The sequence below is a fragment of the Enhydra lutris genome, unplaced genomic scaffold (genome assembly GCF_002288905.1).
Source record: "Enhydra lutris kenyoni isolate GAN:26980312 unplaced genomic scaffold, ASM228890v2 scaffoldscaffold2, whole genome shotgun sequence".
Taxonomy (NCBI): Eukaryota; Metazoa; Chordata; class Mammalia; order Carnivora; family Mustelidae; genus Enhydra; species Enhydra lutris.
This window is the reverse complement of record NW_019154086.1, coordinates 47,933,428-47,958,361: the sequence shown is the minus strand read 5'-3', so window position 1 is coordinate 47,958,361 and position 24,934 is coordinate 47,933,428. Positions and strand designations below refer to the sequence as shown.

Genomic DNA, 24,934 nt, shown 5'->3' with positions numbered 1-24,934 from the left:
CCGTTTTTCCCTTGTCATCAGAGCACCTGACAAGAGAAGCCTGTACCCTGGTCATGGCCCAGACTCCTCTGGAGGCCTTGCCAGCAGGACAACCATCATTGTTTGGGAATTAATCTGGGTGGATGGAATAGCAGAAAATATGCCAGCTTGAGAGATCGTAGATAAAAACATCAGATGATTATAGAAATACATTATAGACTTTCCATCAGAACTTGGAAATGGCACTGCAAATTGGTATGCAATTTACAACAACAACAACAAAAATGCTCTTCTAATCCTTGGAACGAACAATTGGCTTGCAGCAAATCTTCTGAGCCTCCCCAAATGAAAGTGTTCTGCATGCAGAGCTTCTCATTACCTGACACAAACAAATAGGGGACAGCTGACGTCAGTGTCTGGCAGTACTAGGAAATAAACTGCTGCTTCTGGTAAATAAGTGGGAATCTATATTGAGTTATTTGCCGAGGGCCAAATTAGTCCCCTTGTAGTATATGCCACTTTTCTTAAGAATAAAAAATGTTTCTCTGCCTAAATTGCCCTGACCAAGGCAATTACTACGATAACGTATTTGACATAGGAATGATCCTGACACTTCCCTAGGGTCTTTAGGAATAAGAGGATTTTTCTAAAGCATGCTAATATTGAAAGGAAAGTAGATCTCTAGGCAAGCAGAGAATATATTTAATGGAGAAGGGAAGGTGACGTCATTTGTCTAGCTTGTACTGTGCGTGGGGCACTGCACTAAATGTTACAAGTCTTAACCTGATCCTCACAATAACTCTGAGAGGTAGGCATAGTCCCCTCATCTGAACAGAATAGGACAAAGTGGCTCAGAGCTCAGAGTTAAGTGGCGTCCACAAAATCCCATGGCACATGGTTTATGGCAGAACCAAGATTGAAATTCAGCAGGTGGTTTTTATCTAGACCATTGCAGCAGCTTCCTGTGTTAGATAGCTTCCCTATGCCCATCCAGATGCCCTCTCCACTCTTCTCCATCTTACTCTGCACTTGGAGAGGCTGTCCCAACGTGCCTTCTGGTTTCCAGCTGTGTTTCACCATTGGGAGGTGTTGGCCAGAGGTGAAAAGAGGGAGGAGAGTAAGGCCAAGGTTTTTATGCTCCCATCCCCAGCTCCCTCTCACTCCAGGCTCCTCCCCTGCTCCCGAGGACCCTGCACCCAGGCCACAGCTTCCCAGACTTCCCAGTCTCAGTGTGCCATGCAGTTAATTTTAGTTTGACCAGCTTATAATACATCAAGGCTGAGAAATGACTGCCCCTTCATTTTTTTTTTTTTTTGTTTTGTTTTTCTGTTGTTTGTCCTCATTCAAATGAAGTCGTTCGTTGAATGATGGACATGTTCTTCTATCCTACACAGCGTTCTATCTGAATAGCTCCCAGTTCAACATTTAGAGAATGTCTCTACCTCTGGCTACAGCTCACTGAGAAAAATGAAAGGGTTTTTATGAACAAAGGCACCTCACTGAGCCATATGTGGTTTCTGAATGATGACATTCAGAGTTTGGTGAAAAACAGAAACAGAACCTGACATTTATACAAAGTTCTATAGCTTTTGCATTCATTACTTTCTATTTAAGGGTATATTAGAAGCTACATGTGGACCCAGAATAAAAAAGAGCTGAACATGAAGTTACAGTAAAGTTATTTTTTTAAAAACAGGTAATGACTGAACTCTGATCAAGACATATAACAGCTGTTGAAGGTCTTGCCCCAAACTATTTTCATTAAGCTAATGAAACTGGTCTGTGTTGGCAGTGCTAACTAACTCCTGTTTTCTGAGTGAATTTATTACTCATGACTTCAGAAGAATAAAGAGGAAATAGAAATAGACTATTAAACATGACAGACACAGGGAATATTTTTACAAATGTTAATGCCATAGGCACAAATAAAACCCTTGGTGATCAGCAAATGTAATAGTCCTAACATTTTCAAAGGTGTCACTCTTAAAAGTCTAATGTCATGCATGGATGGGCAATACTTTTTTAAAAATCGGTTTCATCATATTTTTGTGCTTGAAATGACAAGGCATTTTGGAATTCATCATCTTACCTGAAGGTAGTTAGTTATTCTATTATTAGATAATTGTGGCACTTAACACAGGAAGATAGATACAGTATTTTAAAATATCTTTCGATAATTATGAAATATCCCTTTTAGTCTCTAGCAATACTTCTTATCTCAATGTCTGCTTTGCTGATATTAATTTAACTACATCAGGTTTACTTTGGTTAGTGTTTGTGTAGGATACCTTTTTTCATCCTTTTATTTTCGCATTTTCCCTATCTTTTTACTTAATGTGGGACTCTAGTAAATAAATAGCGTAGAGCTTGGTTTTGCCTTTTAAAAAATTTGTTCTGACAAGCTGCCTTTTAATTGGATTGTAGGCCATTGACATTTAAAATAATTAATAATTAATGATAGAGTTTGAGTCTAACATCTTGTTCTTTGTCCTCTTGTACTTTGTTCCTTTATTTCTCATTTCCTGCCTTCTCTTGCATGAGGAAAGTTTTTTATTATTCTATTTCTCTTTCTTCATTTTTTAGTTATGTCTTCCGTAGTTCTTTCAGTTGTTACACTAGAGACTGCAATAGGCATCCTTGATGTAATACAGCCTACTTTAATTCAGTGCTTTTGATTTTTACCACTTCCTAAACAAGGCAAGGACCTTGGCAACAGTTTAACTGCATGGAGTGCCCTCCACTGTGTGCTTATTGTTGTTATCTCTCTTACTTCTATGGATACATTTATTATGGTTTTGATGTAAACAGTTGATATTCTTTTATATTTAACCATGCATTCACCACCCTTCTCAGTGCCCTTCCATGCTACCATCTGAGATCATTTTCCTTCAGCCTGAAGAACTTTCTAGTGTTTCTTCTGGTTCACAGCTGCTGGCACTGAATTCTCTTAGGTTTTATTCGTGAAAACTTCTTTACTTAACCTTCATTTTTATTGTCCATTTGCACTGTGGCATGATTTACGTATAATAAAATTCACCCATTTTAGGTGTATAGTTTAGTGAACTTTGGTAAATCACATGTATGCGTGTATACAGTCATGCATCTGCCCCCCCCAATCCAGTTTTAGAAAACTTCTATCATCTACAAAAGGTTCTCTACTTTCCCTACTGCCCTTTTGCAGTTGGTCCTTGCCCCCAGGGAACTACTGATCTGCTTCAGGTCATGGTAGTTCTGCCTTTCCTAGTATCATAAAAATGGAACCATATAGTATGTTGCTTTTTGTGACTGGCTTCTTCCATTTAGTATGGTGTTTTGAGTTTCATTCACGTTGTTATGTGTATCAGTAGTTCATTCTTCTTAATTACTGGGTAATAGCCCATTGCATGGATATGCTATAATTTGATTACCCATTCACTAGAACTTGGACATTTGTATTGTTACGTTTGTGGCTATTATGAATGCTTATGTTGTAAATATTCATATACAAGTTGTGTGAGGATATGTTTTCATTTTTCTTGAGTAGATACCCAGGAGTGAAATTGCTGAGTCATATGGTAGGTATATGTGTTTAACTTTTATAAAAAACTGTTAAACTGATTTTCAAAGTGGCTCTACCATTTTGCATTCCTGCTTATAATGAATGAGGACCCCAGTTGCTCTGTAGTCACCAAGGCCTAATAATGTCAATATTTTTAATTTCAGCCACCCTTCTGAGTAAACTCTAGTTTTAATTTATAGTTTCCTAGTGGTCAATGATTTGGGACATCTTTTATGAGCTTGTGGCCATCAATATACATTTTTTGGTAAAATATTTCCTCAAATCTTTTGTCTAATTTTTGTCCCTGTCATGGTTTGAGAGTTTTGTGTTTTTTTAATATTCTGAATCTAAGTCCTTTGTCAGATACATGTTTTGTTTTGCAAATATTTTCAGTCTGTGATTTGCCTTTTCATCTTCTTTGATATTAATATGATGGATTACATTGAATGACTTTTGAGATATTGAACCACTATCACATTACCAGGACAAATTCCCTTGATTGTGGTATATTATTCTTTCTACATATTACTGGATTTGATTTGTTAGTATCTTTGGGATTTTTGTGTTTTCGATTATGGAATATGTTCATCTCTAGTTTTCTTTGTACTATCTTTGTTTTTTGTATCAGGATAATGCTGATCTTATAAAGTAAGTTGGGAAGTGTTCATTCCGCTTCTGTTTTCTGGAAGAAATTATGCAGAAATAATATTATTTCTTCTTTAAACATTTTGCAAATTTACCAGTGAAACCATCTGGGTGTGGAGCTTTCTTTTTTTAAAGATTTAAACTATGGATTCAATCTCCTTAATAGCTATGATAGTGGCAATTTCTCTCTCTTGCTTAAGATTTATCAGTTTTACTGAGATTTGATCTCATTGATTTTTTTCTACTGGTTTTGTTTTTAATATCATTGATTTTTTTTATTGCTCTTATATTTATTTTTTCCATCCTGCTTATTTCAGTTTTATTTTACTCATCTTTTTTAAGTTTCTCTAGGTGGAGTTTAGAATATTGATTTGAGAACCTTCATCTTTGCCAGTATAAACATTTAATGCTATAAATATCTCTCTAGGCCATGCTTTAATTCCGTCCACATATTATGATATGTTATATTTTCATTTTTGTTCAGTTTTAGGTACTTTCTAATTTTTGCTTTAGCAAAGTATATTAAAGAACTCAAGAGGAGGATACTGTCTTATCTTCACCTATATATTTGCTGTTTTTGTTGATCTCTTCATTTCTGATATCCCAAGTTTCCTCTGGTAACATCTTCCTTCTATCTGAAAGAATTTCATCAGCAGTTATTTTGGGGCAGGTCTACTGGCTCTTAGTTTTCCTTCAGTATGAATGTCTTTATTTCACCTAAAGGATATTTTACTGGATTTAGAATTCTGATTTGCACAGTGTTTTTTTTTTTTTCTCTTAGCACTTTATGAATATTGTTCCACTTCCTTCTGTACTCCATAGTTTCTTTTAAGAATTCCACAGTCAGGGGCTGCCTGGGTGGCTCAGTGGGTTAAGCCTCTGCCTTCAGCTCGGGTCATGATCTCAGGGTCCTGGGATCGAGTCCCACATCAGGCTCTCTGCTAGGCAGGGAGACTGCTTCCTCCTCTCTCTCTCTCTCTACTTGTGATCTCTCTCTCTGTCAAATAAATAAAATCTTAAAAAAAAAAAAAAAAGAATTCCACAGTCATTTGAATTGTTGTTTGCCTACAAATAATATGTCCATTTCTTCCGGTCACCTTCAAGTGTTTTTCTTTGTGATTAGTTTATAAGTTTGCTAACAATGTGTCTGGCACAGATTTCTTTGGATTTATTCTGTTGAAGTTTGCTGAGCTCCTTGAGTCTGTAGATTTATGTCTTTGACAAAATTTGGGAAATTTCCAACCATCATTTCCTCAGATAGTTTTTCTACACTATTTTTATCCTTTCCTGTGGGACTATGATGACATCAATGCTAGATCTTTTGATATTCCACAGGTGTCTGAAGCTCTATTCTTAAAAAACAAACAACAACAACAACAACAACAACAAAACCCAAAACTCTTTTATTTACTTTGGGTAAATCCCATTGATTTGTCTTCAAGTTCATTTACACTTTTCTCTTCCATCTTTATTCTGCTTGTTGGGTCCCTTTAGTAAGGTTTTTTTCTTTTCAGTTTTGTATTTTTTTTAGTTCTAAAATTGTTCTTTGTTTCTTCTTTATATCTTTAATTTCTTTGCTGAGACTTTAGCTTCTTACATTTAAGAGTGTTTGCCTTTATTTCTGGAGTATTTTTATAATTGTTGCTTGAAAGTTTTTATCAGATAATTCCTACATGTGTGCCATCTTGGCATTGGCATATATTGATTACCTTTTACCACACAGGGTTGAGATTTTCCTGGTTCCTTATATGTTGATTACTTTTGAATTGTATCTTGGACATTTAGAATATTATGTTATGGGATCCTGAGTATTTCTTTTGTTTTAACAGACAACCAGCCCAGCTTCGTTCAGTTATGAGTTCCAGCCAGGTTTCTGTGGTCTCTGTGTAATGTCTAATTGTGAAGCTTTCTCAGTGCTATTCAGATCTGTCTTGTATGTGAACTACCCAGTGGCTAGTTTGTGACCCTGGCAGTATTCTATTCTATATATCAGTTATTATAGTCTATGGTATGCTGTTTAGGGTCAAATCCATGACTGTACACTTGGAAATGAGCCTAGGAGTTCATAACCAACTTTATGGGGCTGCTTACCCAATCTCTTCCCTATAGTAATCTCTTCAGTACTTTCTGGTTACCTGGAGTTCTCCAACCAGAATTGGGGCAATATTTATCCACCCTGTTGCATACTTTTTACCACTACAATGATGTCCAGGGCTAACCAGTAGGAGGACACAGAGAAGACAAAAAGCAACAAGGGTTTGTCTCATCCTCTGAGAATCATAGCTCCTCTGATCAGGGAGGAAGTTTCCCCTCTCTCAGAATCCTGTAGGCCAGCTGTCACCACATTTGTTGTCACTGCCACTGCCATCATGAGATTTCTTAGAGGCTGGGGTATTAAAGAATGAAGAAAAGACAAGGTGGGGAGCCGGGGGAGTTCCCCACCCCACTTTGAGCATTAGGAGACTCTTCACTGCTCTTTGAGCCAGAACTAGACAACCTCTCCTGGAGCTCCCTCTGTCTGTGCAGATGCCCACATTCAGGTTTTGTGTTGCTTCCAGTTGAACCTGGTATATGGAAGGAAAAAGATCATAAATGCACCATCAGTTTGATGGTACTTCAAATTCTAGTCCTTTCCCCCAATCACCAGCTATTATTTAATTTTCAGAGTCCTTGAAAAGCTGCTATATGCCTTCTGTCCAGGTTTTTACTTACATCCAGTGTGGAATATGTTTACTACCATTGTACCCAGAATGTGAAGATTCTGTCTTGTTTGAACCACTGAATTATTGTTGGGTTCTTGATTACAGCACTGAAATCTACCTTAACTTATCAGGTCATTTCTGCCATTCCTTTGTTTTGTACCTGCACCTATTCTGGAATCTTTCAATCTTGGATTAATCTTAAAACCCACCTTTCTGACCCCTCCAGCCAGAATGATGAACTGAGGTGGAGAAAATTCATTCAATTGTGTGGGCTGGTGGTCTTTCACTTGTCAAATATCTCTGTATAGTTCTCTCCTGTTCTTCACAGAAATTACTATTAAAATTTTTCTTGTCCTCAAAACCTTTACTCTCACTTTCTCAGCAGATGTGTTTACCTGCTACTTCTCAGAGAAAATGTAGCTACCAGGCAGCTTCTTACTGCTTACCTATAGCTGTGTTTTTTCTTCTGTTTTAATAAAGAGACCTCACTCCTTCCCTTCTCCTACTGAAGGAGGTTTTGCTTCCTATGCTCTGGATCCCATCTTCTTCTATATTCTTAATATTATCTATGAATTATTATCCCTCTTTCTTCCATTTTCCACTTATCTTCTTTTTTTTTTGTTTTTGTTTTTAATAGATTTTATTTATTTGACAGACAGTGATCACAAGTAGGCAGAGAGGCAGGCAGAGAGAGAGGAGGGGAAGCAGGCTTCCCGCTCAACAGAGAGCCCAATGCGGGGCTCGATCCCAGGAACCTGAGATCATGACCTGAGCCGAAGGCAGAGGCTTTTAACCCACTGAACCACCCAGGCACCCCGCTTCACTTATATTCTTTAAGGGCTCCTATACTTCAGCATATAACACGGGAAGTCGCTATTTTTATTTCAAGCATTGCAGACATTTCCTAACACTCCTTCTGTGTTAGAACAATCCAACAGTTTTTTAAAACTAATATTTAGGGGCACCTGGGTGGCTCAGTGGGTTAAAGCCTCTGCCTTCGGCTCAGGTCATGATTCCAGGGTCCTGGAATCAAGCCCAGCATGGGGCTCTCTGCTCTGCAGGGAGCTTGCTTCCCTTCCTCTCTCTCTGCCTGCCTCTCTGCCTGCTTGTGATCTCTGTCAAATAAATAAATAAAATCTTTTAAAAAAATAATATTTAGATCTCTGAGGCTTAGTACACAATGTTTACTCATACGAAGTTCAACATAAGTGTAATTGGCTGAGTGGCTCTCCTGGACACCTCTTTTCTAACTCAGGGATCCAGGTTTTTTCCATCTTGTGAGACAACTATTTCAAACACAGGTTTGCTGTGGAAGTGAAAACTGCATAGCATAGATTCACTTAACCACCTTGGCTCTGAATATCCTACACACCTTAACTCACATTCCCTTAACCAAATCTAGTCACATGGTTCCAGTTGGAGAGAATTGGGAAATGTCGACCCTTGTGAAGGAAATGTTTCCCAACATCCGATCTGTACTGTCCAAGGGGATCATGTATCTTCAGTAGACAGCCAGCTATTTCAGCTATTTATACTTCTTACCTCTGGTCTTACCACATATCCATCCACATGGAATCAATTGTGATCCTACCTTACACAGATATGATTGTGTCACTTCCGTTTTAGCACTCATCAATTACTCCCCGCTGCCAAATGAATGACATACAAACCCTTTGACAGTGCACTCAAGGCCATTTAAGATCTAGCTCTTCCAGCCTTATCTTAATGAGGTCTTGTCTTAGGCACCAGACCCATCAAACTGCTTCCAGTTCCCAGAAGCTACATTATTGCTACTTGCCTGTGTACATTAGCACATGCTCTTCCATATTTCTGAAATATCTCTCTTTCCTGTGTCTAGTGGGAAAATTTCTACCTCTCCTTCAAAACTCAGTATAAGCATCTTCCTCTGTGAACTTTCTGTAGCCTTACCTACCTCCTTAGGTAGAGTTGATCATTTAGTTTTTCTGTGCTACCACTGAACTTCCATCAAACTTCCTTAGTTGTACCCATTATACCGAGTGGAAATTTTATTTTTACATTATCTCTCTCTCCTTTTTTAAACTATGAACTCCTTGAGAATTGGAACTATGACTTACTATCTTACTATCTCCAATGCCTACTACAGTATCTGCCACAGGATGGATGTTTAATAAATGTTCATGTAATGAATAATTAAATGAATGAATAAATGCAGTACAATTTCAGATATTTCTTACACTTAAACTCCAGCTAATGTTCATTCAATATTTAAAAACTCTTAGAGAAAATGATGAACTTGTGCCATATTTACTGTCATCTTCTTCTAATGGAGAAGGATGGAAGGCATTAAATTAAAGCCTTACAGAAATATACTAACATACATTTTTGATTTGGTGAGGGAAGCTTCTTCATACTCAACAAACTTAATGAAAGAATGGGATGAAACCTTTTAAAGTTAAAGTAAAGTTCTTACTGATGCACATTTAATAGTGAAAATTTCAGCTCAGCAAAGTCAAAGAACATAGAAAACACTAATTAGGACAGAGAAGGTCTGGGTGATTGAAATGAAAAGCTTGAGGAAACATTATTTCAGTCCATAATATAATATGGTGCAGCAGGATGAGAACACTCCCCTGAACTCTTCTTTTCTGAACCATAAGAAAATAACTAAACTATAGTTCATGTAGGTTTTAAATTAACTCTATCTCATTAATAATTCTATGAAAATCATTATTCATCTATTTTATATATACTATCTCTTAATTAACTAAACTGTTCATTTAATCAGCTCCTCAGTTCATCTGACCAATTTGCATAAGTAGAAATCACTCTATTCATAAACAACAAACTGAAAAACAACCTCTTCCCCCAAAACAAATACTTGAATTATTTCTTCTGACCCATAATAAGTTACCGTCATAATTTGGATGGCCTCCAGCTTAATCTATGCTAGAAGTTTTCCACCCAGGTTGGCTGGGGCCAGAAAGTGGCAGAAAGGGGCAGAAAGGGGCTGAAGGGAGGTGGGACTATTCTTTATCAAGTTGAAATAAGAATCAGAAAACTGTCCCAGCTATAGGGGCTAGTGCAGAGCAGGAGAAGAGTCTGACAGGGACTTAGCCTTCATTTTTGACATTAGGATATGGATGCAACAGCAGAAAGTCTGCCTCTCCATGCATTTGGAGATCATGGACATAAGGTCACCTTCTGAGTTGAACTAGTGAAATTCACAGACAATGGATATGATTAGTCATCTGTGGGAATAAAATAGACTGTGAAATGCATAGACCTCAAAAAACTCCAATCAAGATGGGCGATCTAGTGTAATCAGAGGAAACCAGGTCTAGAATGTGAATGTCATTTAGTAGAAGATATTTAATCAATTATATTGTACACTGCCTGGAGGAAGCCTGTGAAGATGGGTGGAGGTGTGGACAGAAGGGGAAGTAATAAGCTGGGCTACAGAAAGTGAAAACCCAAGCACTGTGCAGAAGAGAGACCCTGCCCTTCATGGCTGCTGGAGAAGTATGCTCAGCTGTGGGATTGAAGTGCCTCTTCTGATTTCTCTTCTGTACCCTGTATGCTCTTTGCTCAGCATTTGTGCTCATTTTGTTTCTAGGACTGGTGGCCCTACACAGTGGACATAAGCTTTTTAGTCCCTGGGAAGAAATATCTCCCAATGTGAATTTGTAAGTTGACTATGAGTAACCTTATAGATTCACCTGATTCAAGTGATCTTGAATTTTGAAATCTGCTGAGTTCCTGATGAGGATAAACAATAAAATTTGGAAAGTGACAAATTTCTCAAAAGGTTACGACCCATGAGACCTCTTGATAGGCAGCCACAGCCTTCTCCTAGGAAAACCCTGACCTTATCTTCAATCCTTTCTTGCCTTCAACAGATGGTACTATAGTATCAGGTTAGGTCAAGGATTCTTTTTTTTTTTTTTTTTTTTTTATTTGTTTGACAGAAATAGATCACAAGTAGGCAGAGAGGCAGGCAGAGAGAGAGAGAGAGAGAGGGAAGCAGGCTCCCTGCTGAGCAGAGAGCCTGATGTGGGACTTGATCCCAGGACCTGAGATCATGACCTGAGCCGAAGGCAGCGGCTTAACCCACTGAGCCACCCAGGTGCCCCTAGGTCAAGGATTCTTAATCTGATTAGACTCAATGACCTGATTTTTTTTTTTTTTAAAGAAACTGTTTATTTTCCTTCAATTTTATTTCCATTTTGTTTGCCTTTCTGGAAGAGCAGCTTAAGACCACTCAGTAGTTGTTCTTACCCAGTCAGTGGTCTGAGCAGTGGGAGTCTTCAGTGGCAGACTGAGCACTCCAGTTTTCTGTAGGGAACTGCTGAATAAGCACATAGGGCACCTACATGCCTTCAGACCAATCTGCGACCTCAGGTTGAGGAGCAGTGAACTTAGGAGCTGGAGCAGCCCATTCACACTGAAATTCCTCCTGGATCACAACCTTTTCAGCAATAGCTGTTCTTCCTTTTCAATCTCTTCAAGGTCTCCGGAGAAGTAGAGATCAGGCATGTGTTCACAGGAAAATGGTGCCACTCATGTGAATTTCCTGGGTCCACATTCACATCAGACCCACTAGTGAGCTCCCTTGTTGTTGCAAGGGATGGCAATGTGCACATAGTGCGGTGGAGAGTCTGTGTTACACAGAGTGATGGCAGGCAAGTTAACATAAGAACCCCTGTGAGAAGCTGGTGGTCAGTAACCACCAGAAGTCTCCTGGAAGACTGCCTGGATCTGGTTAGCAAAGCTTCCAGAAGTGAAGCAGCCAGCAATAGGAGTGGCTCCTATAACAGCAGCAAACTTCAGCATAGCTCCCTGGTCAGTATTCCCGCATGATAAGACATTGACATCAGCTCAGTTTTCCATAGCAACAACGGCAAGAGCTGCCAGCAGAAGCTTCTCCGAGGTCCTCTTCAGATTTATGATGTAGATGCCATCACTTTTCCTCTTGTAGATGTACTGTTCCATTTGGATGTCAAAGCTGGTGCCATATAAGTTGGTTCCTGCTGCAAGGAATTTAATGACATCCTCCTCTTTCATTTACAGGACATCAGGTCTGCAGATATTGTGAAAGTTTCCCTTTAAGTTGCACGGGAACACAGAACAATGTTGTATGGACCCCTCCCTGGGTAGCATGGAAAGCCAATGACCTAATTTTATTTATTTATTTTTTTCAATGACCTAATTTTAAATGAATGTTTTGTTAAGTTCCATTTACTGTTCTAAAAAGAAATTCATAGATAATAAACCATCTATATACATATTTTATTATGATGTCCTAACTATAAAAATAAAGAAAAAATATGGGTGGAAGAGGAATAATTTAGAATAAAATAATATGTATTGGAGTATATGAATGTTTGGGGATGACTAACTAGAAGGCAGAATGCAATAGTCCATTGCTTTGAGATCAGAGTGAATGTGACAGAGACATATGTAGACACAGACAGGTATGCTGGCAACTCAAATAGCAAGAACGATAACACTGACACTGAGGTGCTTTTCTGAGATTGTGACTACTGCTGGTAAAGTTCAGAACCAAACACAGTACAATAATCACTTCCTTTAAAAATGCTTAGAGGAGGGGCGCCTGGGTGGCTCAGTGGATTAAAGCCTCTGCTTTCAGCTCAGGTCATGATCTCAGGGTCCTGGGATTGAGCCCCGCATCGGGCTCTCTGCTCCGCGGGGAGCCTGCTTCCCCCTCTCTCTCTCTGCCTACTTGTGATCTCCATCTGTCCAATAAATAAATAAATAAATAAATAAAATCTTTAAAAAAATGCTTAGAGGACATTTATGGAAAATTCCATGTACATTAAAACTATGCAAAAGTAATTGTATTTCCAAGTAAAATGGGATTGAGTTCCACACCCAGGTAATTATCAACAGGTCTTCCCACATAAACATCCAGTGTGAGTTTTGAAGGTTATCCAGGACATACAACATTTCTTGGTTAAGGGGCCTGTGGTGCACATGATTGGAGAATGGTATCCTGACTTCCCTCTTACTAAATGCCACTAGTGCCCCTCCCCAAACCTGTGGCAATCACAAAAATGCCCTCCTGAGTTTCTAATACGTGCCTCAGGGGTGGTTCCACTCATGTTGAGAGACACTGATTTAAGTCAAAAGAAATCAATCATGAGGGTCCAATAAGACAAATGTACCCTGTCCCAAAGCACAACGATTCCATGACCTGGCATCATAGAAAACCCCAGAAGGGACAAGGATGGATGAGAGGTGGGTAGAGTATCTAGTTCTAGAAGGAGAAACAGAATTCTAGGCAAGGCAAGAATTAAGAATTTAGAAGAGGAAACCAGGGTAATAGTTCATCTCTGGGATTTGGGCCAACGTATAGGGAAGGACCAACAGAGAAAGAACTTTGGCTCTGGGACCACACAGGTACCCAGGTTAGTTCTGGGGAACAGTTATCCCAGACCTAGCTGGAAGGGAAGGATTTCAGGTCAACACAGGAGCCTGGAAGTAGTAACTTGGTTCCTAGGACTTGCATCTGGGAATGTGATTTATTTCCAAACCCCTTACACATAGTACCAACCAGAAGTGACTCAGCGTTGGGCTTAAGTCTTCTCAAACAGTAGCAGCTGAGATGATAGCAAAGGAAGGAAAGACCAGCAGTCACAGTTTATCAACACCACACATGTGACTAGAGAGGGGATGTCTATACAGCATTTGATTTTCTTATATTGGAGTGATTTTTGCCTCACTTAAACACAAACTAATCAGTTCATTCTTCAAACAAAAATACCTGTTCAAGAGAACAAGATTTGGGCATTCACAAACCATTTCACCCACCCCCACATCATTTATCTTTTGGCTTCCTGTGGGTGGACATAAAACAGCTGCCTGGGACTCAGATTTGGAAACCATTTCCAAAAGTGGGGTCATGAAGGTGTGGCCATAAATCAAGGTGATGGTTACACTGAATACCACAGTGTAATTCACAAGGATAAGTACGTAATTTTGCCTGGAGCCTGGACTAAGGCCAGCCCTACAACCCATGCTTTGTGACTCAGGAGCTAAACAACACTCACATAAACCCAATATTCCCTGAAGACCCTCTCAACAGGATGATGCCTCAACCCCTATGACCATTCCCAAAATCCCATCCAAGACAATTATGTAATCTGTGCTCAGAAATCAAATTATCTAATGTTTTTGCTCTATTTGGTTTGAGCAGGCTTCTTTGTATATAGAGTTCCTGGAGAATATAAAAAGATGCTTTTATTTCAATCATCACCCTTTCAAAGTTCTTATTATTCGATCTGTCCCACATTCATTAGAGTAGATAGTCATGAGAACATTATAGTGCTTGATAGAATGAATTAGCAAAATTGAGTCCTGAAAGAAAGAGAGAGAAATAAAAGCATTCTGTGCATGGAAATGGAAAAGATTTTCCATTTTAACCTGTAAAGAGGGAAGGGACTAAAGAAATTATCTGCTGTTACAAAATAATTAAGGAGATAGCTGACAATATTTTTTTCCTCTTCCAGAAGCTTTGATTCTACCATGCTTAAGATATTGCTGAGTTGTTCACCCAAGGTCCCAACTCATTTTGCTGACCTCTCACTTGCTGTCTGACATCTTCTCCCCTCCACTCTTTCCCACTCTCTCCTGATCTGATGTCTCCTATCTCCCTGCAAACACTATCCTTCAAGCCTGTCTCGGCCCTGGTGAGCATGTGCTTGGGTAGCTTTGGGGCTGTTTACATTTTGGTTGTTTCCTTAGTACCATCAATCAAGGATTTGATCCCCTAGTAGTTTAAGATGTTAAGAGGCCACTGGAAGTAACTCTGGACAAGGCTCTCTATAAAAAGGAAGGACATCTTTATCTACATGCTAATACACTTCTATGTGTTTTTTTAAAAATATTAAGGCGTCCTTAGGATTTCCTTCCTGTGTGTGTCTCAGTTTAAAACCCTAAATGCAGATCCACTTCCCTGCTCAGAGACGTTTAATGATTTCCCATGCCCACAAAACCAAGTCCAAGTTTGTACTATAGTATTCCAGATCCTCTGTGCTCTGCCCCCAATACACCGCTCCAAGAAATCAACTCTTCTAGCCACAGTGAGAGAAGCAGTGGCTGAATGTGTAGTCTCTGGGCTCAAGTTCCTGCTCAATCCCTTACCAGCTGTGCCCTTGGGTAAGTTACTTAAAACCTCTCTAAGCCTCAGTCTCCTGGCCTGTAAAAATGTGATAATAATAGTAATAATTTGAATTATATGAGAATCAAGAGAATTATTAAATGTTAGCTGCTGAGAATAGTGTCTGATACATGATAAGCAGCACCCACTATTGCAATTAGCGTTACTCACTGCCCTCAGCACACTTGCATTTTTCTATTTTTTTGTATCTTTTCTTGGGTACCAATTTCTAGAATGCTCTTTCCTTCTCTCCCTCCTCTAGATTCTACCCATCCTTCAAAGTCCTGACAAAATCTTTCCTTTTCCACAAACTTCCCTGGACTCTTCAGTTCCCAGTGATCTTTTTCCTGTGTACCGATGCGCAGACTATCTACTCCAGCAATTTGGCAAATGGTCATTCATTGCTTCATGGCACTTCTTGTATTGTTGCCCTGTGATACTAACTTAAAGTGTAATATCACCTGGTCTACCCCAGTTGGCCTGTGAGTACTTTGAAGGTGCGGACTCGGATGTGTCTTTGTATAGAACTCAGCACCAGCACATTGCTTTTCCAATAATACCTGAATTAATGTCTGTTGGTTTGACTTGATTTGATCCATAGGTTGAAGGCAAGTTTGTTGGATGCTTTTGGAAGTGGGGAACTGGAGGCAGGATAGAAGAGCTGGAACCAGTTTTTTACTTTTAGAACATTCATGAAGTGTCTGTGCAAGATGCTCCATGTGTACCTTGTACCTGACAGGACATCACCCCCTCTGCTCCTGGAGTTGGTGTGAGGACTGTCTGATGGGTGGAGATCCACTAGGATGAGATCAGATACTGTGTTTGGCCAGAACAGGCAGGCTTGGCAGCCAGAAGGGCTTTTAGAACAGAAATGTCTGTTCTTTCTCTCCCTGCAGGATGGAGGGAGGCAGGGACAGAGTCTCCAGGGCTGGCTACATCAAAAGTTCTCCTAAAGAACAGTAGTTCCCACAAAGAAGTTTCACCAATTCAGACCTTCTTTCCTTCGTTGCTCAGAGTTGCCCCTGGGTGAAAACCTTTGGCATTTAAAAGGTCCAGGGTAGGTAAGATAGGAGAATGGCTAGTGTGGTATTAGATCAAGACTTCTGGGTTCTAGTACAGATTTTTTCACTAACTCCCTGGGTGGCCTGGACACTGATGTCATTGCCACATTCTTAAGTCCCCTCATCTGTCAATGAAAGTGTTGAATCAATATGTAAGCCCTAAAGTCCCAGTTCTTTCTAATAATCTATCACCCTAGAATTCTTCTCATAGTAGAGCCATTATTATCTACAAGTTCTTATTATCCACAGAGACCTCCTTTGTCTGAAATTCAGAGTCTTCTGACCAGTGATGCTCAACTGAGTCAGTCCCTAGGGCATGGGATGGTCTCATTTACTGGGAGTGGCCCTGCTTACAACAGTCTTGGAATCCTTTTCCTTCTCCACCAAATCGGGGAAAATAGGGACTTGAGATACAGAAAACAAAGAGATGGCAGGGTAATAATGGGGCAAAGTTCTTAAATTAGAGCCATCTCTGTTTATCTGGTCAGTTGTTCTTGCCTTTGCTTTATCACTGTTTCCTCCTTATAGTTCTGGTGAAATGAGTGGAGTCACGGTTTCCGATGAGGGTAAAGGTCTAGGGAGATGAAGCAAGACTGCACTGAGGCCAAGTGTGCATAAGCAGTCAGAGAACCTACACTGGCTTATTGATGTATTTCCCAGGCCCACCCACCCCTCCCACTGCAGAAGGCACTCTCTCCTTCCAGTCACACAGATGTCCTCAGTAGCTTTCCTCAGATGCTCCTGGCTGTTCCTGCTTCAGTACCAGCCCTCCCTCTTAGCTTAAGCTCATGATAGTGCCTTCCATGGAGTCACTTCTACTTCCTCAGCTAAGGAAGCCAGTCTGCCTTCTTTACTTACATTAGGCTCTAGCGTTTGAGATCCCTGAGGTCATGGCTCTTAATGCTTCTGAGCCCATCTTGTGCCTGGAAAATCATGTCAAAGGGGAGGATATTACTGATGCCACCATGGGAAACTATGCTGTGTTCTAGGATTTGGGCAATAGCGTGGCAGGCAGAAGGCTGTCTAGGGCAGAACATGTACAAGGATAGCAGTTCTTGTAGGAAAAGTGGTTAGATGTGGAAATGGACATCTGTCCCACTTACTTATTTTGCATTCTCTACTTTGCCTTACCTCTTCTTAGCAGTGCGACAACCCCAGCTAGGTGCTTAGCTCTCTGACGGTTGCTGGAGGGAGTGGGAAGGAAGACAAAACATATGACTTGAACCTCCAAGGGGCCTGCAATCTGGCCAGAGAAGCAAGGCATTCATACATTTGCAAGAATTCATAAAAGCCTGAAGTAGGGGAATTTTACCTGATATCTAGGTTGAGCTTAAACATCTAAAAATCCTAAGTTCATCTCTCTGGAGAGATGATCCATAGTTATCTGATTTTAAAGGCACACCTTACAAGGATGAATAACTGAGCTCAAGTTGAAAGATCTAAACTGGAGTCCTGGATGTCTACCTGTTGTCTACACACTGCCTAACTGCCCTGATCCTCCATTTCCTCATCTCTAAAATGGGGAAAATATTTTCTGTCCTATCTCCCCCAGAGCATAATTGTGAGGATCAAATAAGACGAGGGTGTGAAAGTGCCTTCTAAACCATAAAGCACCATACAGGTGAAAGGTGTCATTAATCTTTAAAACCAACCCAAAAGGCCATACAAAATGACAGAATATAGTATAGAATTTATGGAAACTTGGGAGATGTTTACATGGATATTTTCCTCTTGTAGTCAATGAGATTGGGAGCCAGACAGGATAAGTGGCTGGTCTAAGGCACAGCCAAGACGAGAGGACGCCTCGCCAGGGCTCTTTCCTGGAGCCGCAGGGGAACTGGCTGCCAGTGCCCAGCACAGCTCTCTGCCTCTGTGAGCCCTTGGGCCTTGTTTGCTGAAGTCAGGGCCTCTTGCTCCCTTAGCTGCATGGAAAAATCTTATCTGACTAAACCTGCATTTTATTTATTTATTTATTTATTTATTTTTTACCTCTTCATTCTCTTCTGCTCCAGTCCCCATTTCAAAACCTTTATGAAAATGGTTTCCAAAAGGAATCTGGGTTTCAAGTTACATCACCAGCAAATAATTCCTGCCCCTCTGGAAGAGACCCAGAGATAAGTTAGGAGCAACTTATGTGGAAAATGAGAGACCCAGTAGCCAATCCAAATATTGCAGACAGAATTTTTGTGAGCAAGGGCTTTCTAAAAAACCATTTGCCAAGATGGCTCACATCTTTGCAAGCGAAGATCGAGGGACAAGTTCATGAAACAAATGACACAAAGGCAGCTTAATGGAAGGGGCTCTGGTATGGTGCAGGGAGGTGGACCGGTGGGGACTGTGGGCCTTCCCATCAGTCCATTTCTCTCTAGCTGCTGCAAAAGGCCTCTAATCCTAGATGAGTTCTCTTCTCTCACAATCTAGAAGAGAACCTGGGGAGCTAGCTCATCCAGGACATGCCTCTGTCTCTACACTGTATGTCACTTGCAACATTGCAAACCCAAAGGCTCTGTTCTTTCAATAAATAGCCCCAGAGGAGAGTGCCCAGCCATCCTCTGTGACCCATTCTAGTGTTTGACTGTTGTCAGATCTTGAAAAGTGGGCCTCACAGGGACCTTAAAATACCATCTTGGCTGTTTATGTTTATTTCCTCTGTTTCCTCTGGCTCCTACTGATTAGAGGTGGGGAATAGCCACTCCCCAAGTTTTCCACTTAAGAGTATGCCTTTAAATACTTGATCATAATGGGCCCCCTTAACCTACAGTTATCTAAACCTAATAATTTAAAAAACATTTTATGTACTCACTAACTGGATCATAAACTTCTCCCACTGTTCTATAATCTCTGCTCCCTGACCCCCAGCTCGCCCTCTAAGAACTCCCCCACAGTGCTCCTCTCTCCTTTTAGGCACCCACCTCTCTTCCCTTCCTAAGAACCTTTTCATCTTCAATTCACCGACGTTTGAACAGCTGTACAAGCACAAAATGTTTAATTTGGGAACAGTGTCTGTGGGAAGGAATGCTTTGTTAATTTCCAAAGTAATGCAAAGCTTAATTTAGAAAGTCATATAGCAATTCTTTTGGTTCTGAGAGTCGCAGAGATCATAGATTGCACTGCAGAGGCAACCTGCCTGATGATGTTAGCACTTTGCAGTGCTGGGCTTTTCTGCAGCAGCTCCATTTTCATTCTGGTTCAGAGACACAGCGGGTCCCTCCAATAGAAGCATTTGCTCCCTTGAGGACAGACCCTGTGTCTTGTTCAGACATTCTGTATGGCCAGGGCCGAGCAAAGCCGAGCAAGTGGCCAATGTCTTTAAATGACGGATTGCGTTGCATTGCCTGTCTGCCCCCTTACTCCTTACTTTGATATTCAACTTGGTCCAAACAGGTTCTGGAACTAGGAAAGGATGATGGTTACCGAGTATTGAGCAGGGCAGGGACAACTGTGATCAGATCATAGTAATGCTACCTTCTTTGAATCCAGGAGTCTTAAAGAAAGTTAAAGTGCCGAGACTGGAGTATCATGTCCTAGCAGATCTGATATTAGAACCCGCCTCCAAGGGACACATATGATTAGCATCTGAAAAATAATGAGAATCTGGATAGAACAGATTTGGAGGGAGGGACCATAAAACGTAGGAATCAGGGGCGCCTGGGTGGTTCAGTGGGTTGAAGCCTCTGCCTTCAGCTCGGGTCGTGGTCCCAGGGTCCTGGGATCGAGCCCTGCATCGGGCTCTCTGCTTAGCAGGGGGCCTGCTTCCCCCACCCCCCTCTGCCTGCCCCTCTGCCTACTGGTGATCTCTGTCTGTCAAATAAATGAATGAAAATCTTAAAAAAAATAACAAACATAGGAATCAGAGGGATCCATCATGACTGTCACCATAGTCACAGTATTTGGGGCTGGAACTGAACCAGCTTCTGCTGAGCATCACTGCCCAGGAGCCATCTGTATGCTGTACCTGCTCAGGGCCCTCACTCAGCCTCTGTGGGCCCCAGGCAAAGCTGCCTTCCATCAAACGCTGGGGGTGTTCTTGACCCTCATGGGATGTTCTGGAACCTTAAAACACATCCTCAGTTACATTTCTTAATTTTCCGGGGGCTCAAAGGCCCAGAAAAGAGAATTTAATTTCTGTTCCCCCACAGGGTCAGACATATACAGATTGTGTAATAAACTAGAGGTCCCCAAGGGTCAATCTGGGAAGGAAAGACATGAGGAAGATCCCTGAGAGAAAAGTCACCAGGAAGGAAGATACTCTGGGCAAGTGGGCCAGATCCAGCCAGGCACCTGAATGTTGGATAAGAAGAGGTTCCAGGTGGAATGCAAAGCTGAGTCCCTCCATTTCTCCCCTGGAGCCCCTCAACCCCTGATCCCACGAGAGTTGCAGTGCCTTCTGGAAATGAGGGGACTGAGCCTTACTTAAAAAACAAAATACTATGTCACGAGAGGTGTGGGCTTCTTCTCTAAAAGACCTGGAAGACCTTGTCCTGCTGGTCAGGTAGAGAGACAACTACTGGAGGTCAGTGGTTTGGGGGAGGAGGACAACAGCTTGGCAGCAACTAAATGGCAGTGGAGAGACTGTAGGGAGGCATGGGCAGCAGGCCTGGAGGACAGAGACGAGAGAATAGACATGAAAGACATGACTGCACAGCTAAGTGGTGGCAGAATTAGCCACTTCTGCTGCACAGCATACATTTTGTTGAAAGTATTAGTTTTGGCAAAGTATTGAAAGCTTTCTGAGCTCAGTCTATGGATGGGTTTATTTCCAGTTATTTTTCATTTAGATGAAGCCGGCCTAGGATGATACAGAGAAATAGCAAGAAAGAAGCACAGACAGAAACACAGATTCAGAGAAAACCGGATTACAAGAAAAGATACAAAGAGGTACCCAGAGAGCTTGAGAAAAGAGATTAGAGGGAGACTCTAACACGGAGAAAACAATTTGGGGGAGAGAGGGGGAGGGAGACAACGACCTATTAAGTCGAGGTTCTGTGAGATGCTAACTGAGTCCCCCAGAATGAGGATCAGGCCGTCCTGCGTTGAGCCTCCCTGGTTTAAAAACCCAAGAGAAACCACAAAGGTTCATTGTTTTGTTTGTCCGCAGTTTTGGCTCCCGTCAAGCTGGGCGCTGGCATTCTGACACACTGCCTGAGCTCCCCCTGCTGGCCGCTTTGCAGAATTTCATCATCTGTGTCCAAAGTGGAATCGGATTACGTAAGTCTTCTTGAGCTTTGCCCACCCACTTTTTCCCTTGGTTGCTTTCTTCTTCTTCTTCTCTATTTTTAATGTAACAAGTTCCTGGTTTCTCCGAAGGCTGCTCTCTAACACTGGGTCTTAAATGCCCTGAGTGATTACCAAGGCCCTAAATGCCCAGTGAGGGCAGTCCTGAGAGACCCACCCTAATGAGGGTGCAGGCAGGAGGCTGGCTGAGCAAGTATAGTTAATGAACACATGCCACCAACAAAGGAAGGCCCTGAAGGGAGCTCATCTGGCTTTTAGTCTTCTTGCCTGAAAAATGACTGCAAGAATTAAACTGGTCTTCTGGGGTTGGGGTGAGGGCATTCTACCTGGACCAGTCTTTCAAAATAAGGAAGCCTATCAGGGTAGGAGTGATGGTGACCCCCTTTCCCCCTCCCTTCTCTTTCTCCCTTCATCTTCTCTGCATGAAGAAGAAGAATCGCAATGGCAAAACCCCTGGGGCGGAAAGGAGAGAAACACAAGTCTCCCCAAATGCCAAGCCGATTTTACTGCTAAGAATAGCTTTTATCTCTGGGAGGAAAGGCAGAAGACCTGGTTCTCTCTTCTTCCCTTCAACTCCCCCTCCAACTGAAGGTTGATTTTAAAGGGGCAGTGCTCAGCCATGAGAACGCAGTAAGCCTTGTCTTTCCCAAAATGATTTAGTTTGGAGTCACAGAGGCTGGCAATGTGGGAGGAGAAAATTGAATCCCCAATGACAAAGAAAGGAGATGAAGAAGGAGGCAAGAGGGAAATGGAGAGGAAGAGAAAGAATAGGACACAGAAATCTCTGTTACACCCTGAGCCCAGGCTTCTGCAGTCCCCAGGAGATTGACAGGGATAGTGGGACTGTGGGGGTTGGCCCTGGGGTGAGCAGAGGAACCCTGTGAGAATCTAGGCAAAGGAGTGCCCCAGTTTGGCTGTACTTTGGGAAAGGGGGACAGATTTCTAGACCTCTGGCTGGGATGTATACTCACCATAAGGAATCCTTGTGAGTCTTCTGCCTCCCAGCTACTCAGAGGTTAAAAACCCAAGCAGTCTTTTCAAAAATTACATTTTCTTTCATGGAAGTGCTGCATTTCTTTCAGGGCAGAAGGTATAAATGCTCCTAAAACGGTCAGGGGGTTATTCTCAAGGACTCTGGATGAAAATATCAGAAAGGACTCCCTTTCCTTTGTTAACTAAAAACAAAAGAGATTTTTACAGTTAACTGCATTGCAGAAAGCAGTAATGGCCCTCAGGAAAGCAGTTACTCCTTTAGTCCCCTGTTCTGTCCTTGTGGACGCACCTCCCCTCCTCTAGCTCCTCCTTTCCTCCTGCCACTGGTTCAGCCTTTTGCTCACACTGTCTCCTGGTCTCCCCAGGCTCTGAGTTCCTTCCCCAGTCACCTTTCTTTCATGTCCCTCCTGGATCTGCATCCCTGGCCATAGTGCCCATTTGGAAGGAAGGGAGAGAAAGGGTTGCCATGTCTGTTTGGGATCCCCAAATGTCTGGTGTTGTGCAGCTTTCCAACAGGGCAAGGAGATATCCCACAGAACTCAAGGAGAATCAGCCTCTGGGTCTTCCTTTACTCAAGGCAGTCTACCAACCACCTCTGAAAAACTACTAGACAGTTGACAGCCCACCACTCATATCGTTCCCCTTCTCGAATAGCCTTTGCCCATTATCACCATAAAAGAGTATTGTAGTGACTCATGAGTCAATAGGAGCAGAAGGCCTTGGCAGGCAGTGTATAAATACAAATATGTTTATTTATCACAAATGAAAGCGGGTCATAAGTAACTGAAACTGGCCCAGTTCTGTCTGCTTCTGTTGAATAAAAGGGAAAAAAATTCACAAACATCAAAAAGTAAAAAATAAAAGAGGAACGCTCTGCAGAAGATATCATTTCTCCATATTGCTATAAGCTGAATAAATTGCAGCAATTTCCTAACCGCTCCTGGAGAAGAAATGATTTGAGAAGAAACCTGCTTAGCCCCTCCATGTTGTGGGTCTGGGCTGCCTAGGACCAGCAGAGGGCAGACTTCAGTTAGAAACAGAAACATGCAGAGCAGATGGTGGGGAAAGGGCAATTTAGTATTCCAAGGTTGCAAATTGCTTATTCTGTGCTCTGCATAACCCTGGAGATGAGAGTCCAAGATTATGGACAGGATACGAGAAACTAGGTTTCAAGGAATCAGTTCTAAGCAGGGACTGACATGACTGTAAATGTCCCTTGGTTTACAAGAGTCAAGGCTGGTTCTGCATACCCTCTCCCCGTGCTGCAAGCTCCTCTTCAGTGTGAGTTGCTGCAATGACTTGTCCCTGTGTCCCAGGCCTGCCACGGTCACTCAGAGCTGCATATTGTTTAGACTGGAGACATTTGGGCTTTGTAACTGTTTGGAAAAGCAGGTGCTGTATCCCGGACATGGTGAAGAAGTTCCTGCTGTTGGTCATTCCCCGTTGTTTGCTGGATATAGAGAAACTGTATTCCCTGGGAAACAGATAGGAATGAAGACCATTAGAAATGCTTCCTTAAGATTTTTGCCTAGCAATTCCATTTCTAGATAAGTACCCAAGAAAAGTGAAAACATATGTCCACACAAAAACCAGTATATGGGTGTTCATAACAGCATTATTGATCATAGCCAAAAAATGGAAACAACCCAAATGTCCATGGACTGATGAATGGATAAATACAACTGAATATTATTTAGTCATAAAAAGGGATGAAGTACTAATACATGTTACAACATGGATTAACCTTGAACCCTGCATGCTAACTGGGAGAAGCCAGTCACAGGGGACCACATATTATATGATTTCATTTATATGAAATGTCCAGAAGAGACAAATTCATAGAAACAAGAAATAGATTAGTGGTTGCCGGGGGAAGGGAGAGATGGGAAGTGACAGTTAATGAGTACGGAATTTCTTTTGGGGGTGGTGAAAATGTTCTGAAATTAGATAGTGGTGATGTACAACTATGCAAATATACTAAAAAGCACTGAATTGTACACTACAAAACTGTAATTTAAAGAAAAATGTTTTGACTAGCGCAGGTGTTCTAGAGGGAAACTCAGAGCAGGAAATAAGGAGAATATAAAGAGAATATTAGGCTTCTGAGAGACCCAAACCCAGTCCTATCACCAAGCAAAGATATGTGTGTGTGTATATATATATGTGTATATATATATATATATATACATATATATATATATATGTTTTTATATTTATATATATATTTGGTAGTTCAGTGCAGGCTGGAAATAGAGGTATCCAAAGCCAGTATAGAAGGTAAGGAGAATTTTCCATAAAGCTGAACTGACCCTGTATCTTCTCCAACTGACTGACTTGTGAAGGGCTGACACCTCTGTGAGGATACAGGCATGGCAATATGGGTGCTATTCCCCTCAAGGCGAGAGGGTCACCTCTGCGCCCATGTCATGGTGCCCCCCAGGCAGAGGGAAAGAAGGGAGAGTCACACTCCTCAGGCTACAATAACAACATAGATTTTCCGAGATCTCAGGGCCTGATGAGGAAGGAAGGTGTGGTCACACCCGAGTTCCAGGTATACAATGTGTAATGCCCACGAGAATCTAGAAGCTAATTCCCTGTTCTTTCTGTAGCTCCCACAGCACCT

General features: G+C 41.5%; 1 pseudogene; it reads right to left on the bottom strand.

Annotated features, from left to right (window-relative positions):
* Positions 1-11,094: 11,094 nt before the first annotated feature.
* LOC111146274 lies at positions 11,095-11,907 on the bottom strand (annotated as a pseudogene).
* Positions 11,908-24,934: the final 13,027 nt, after the last annotated feature.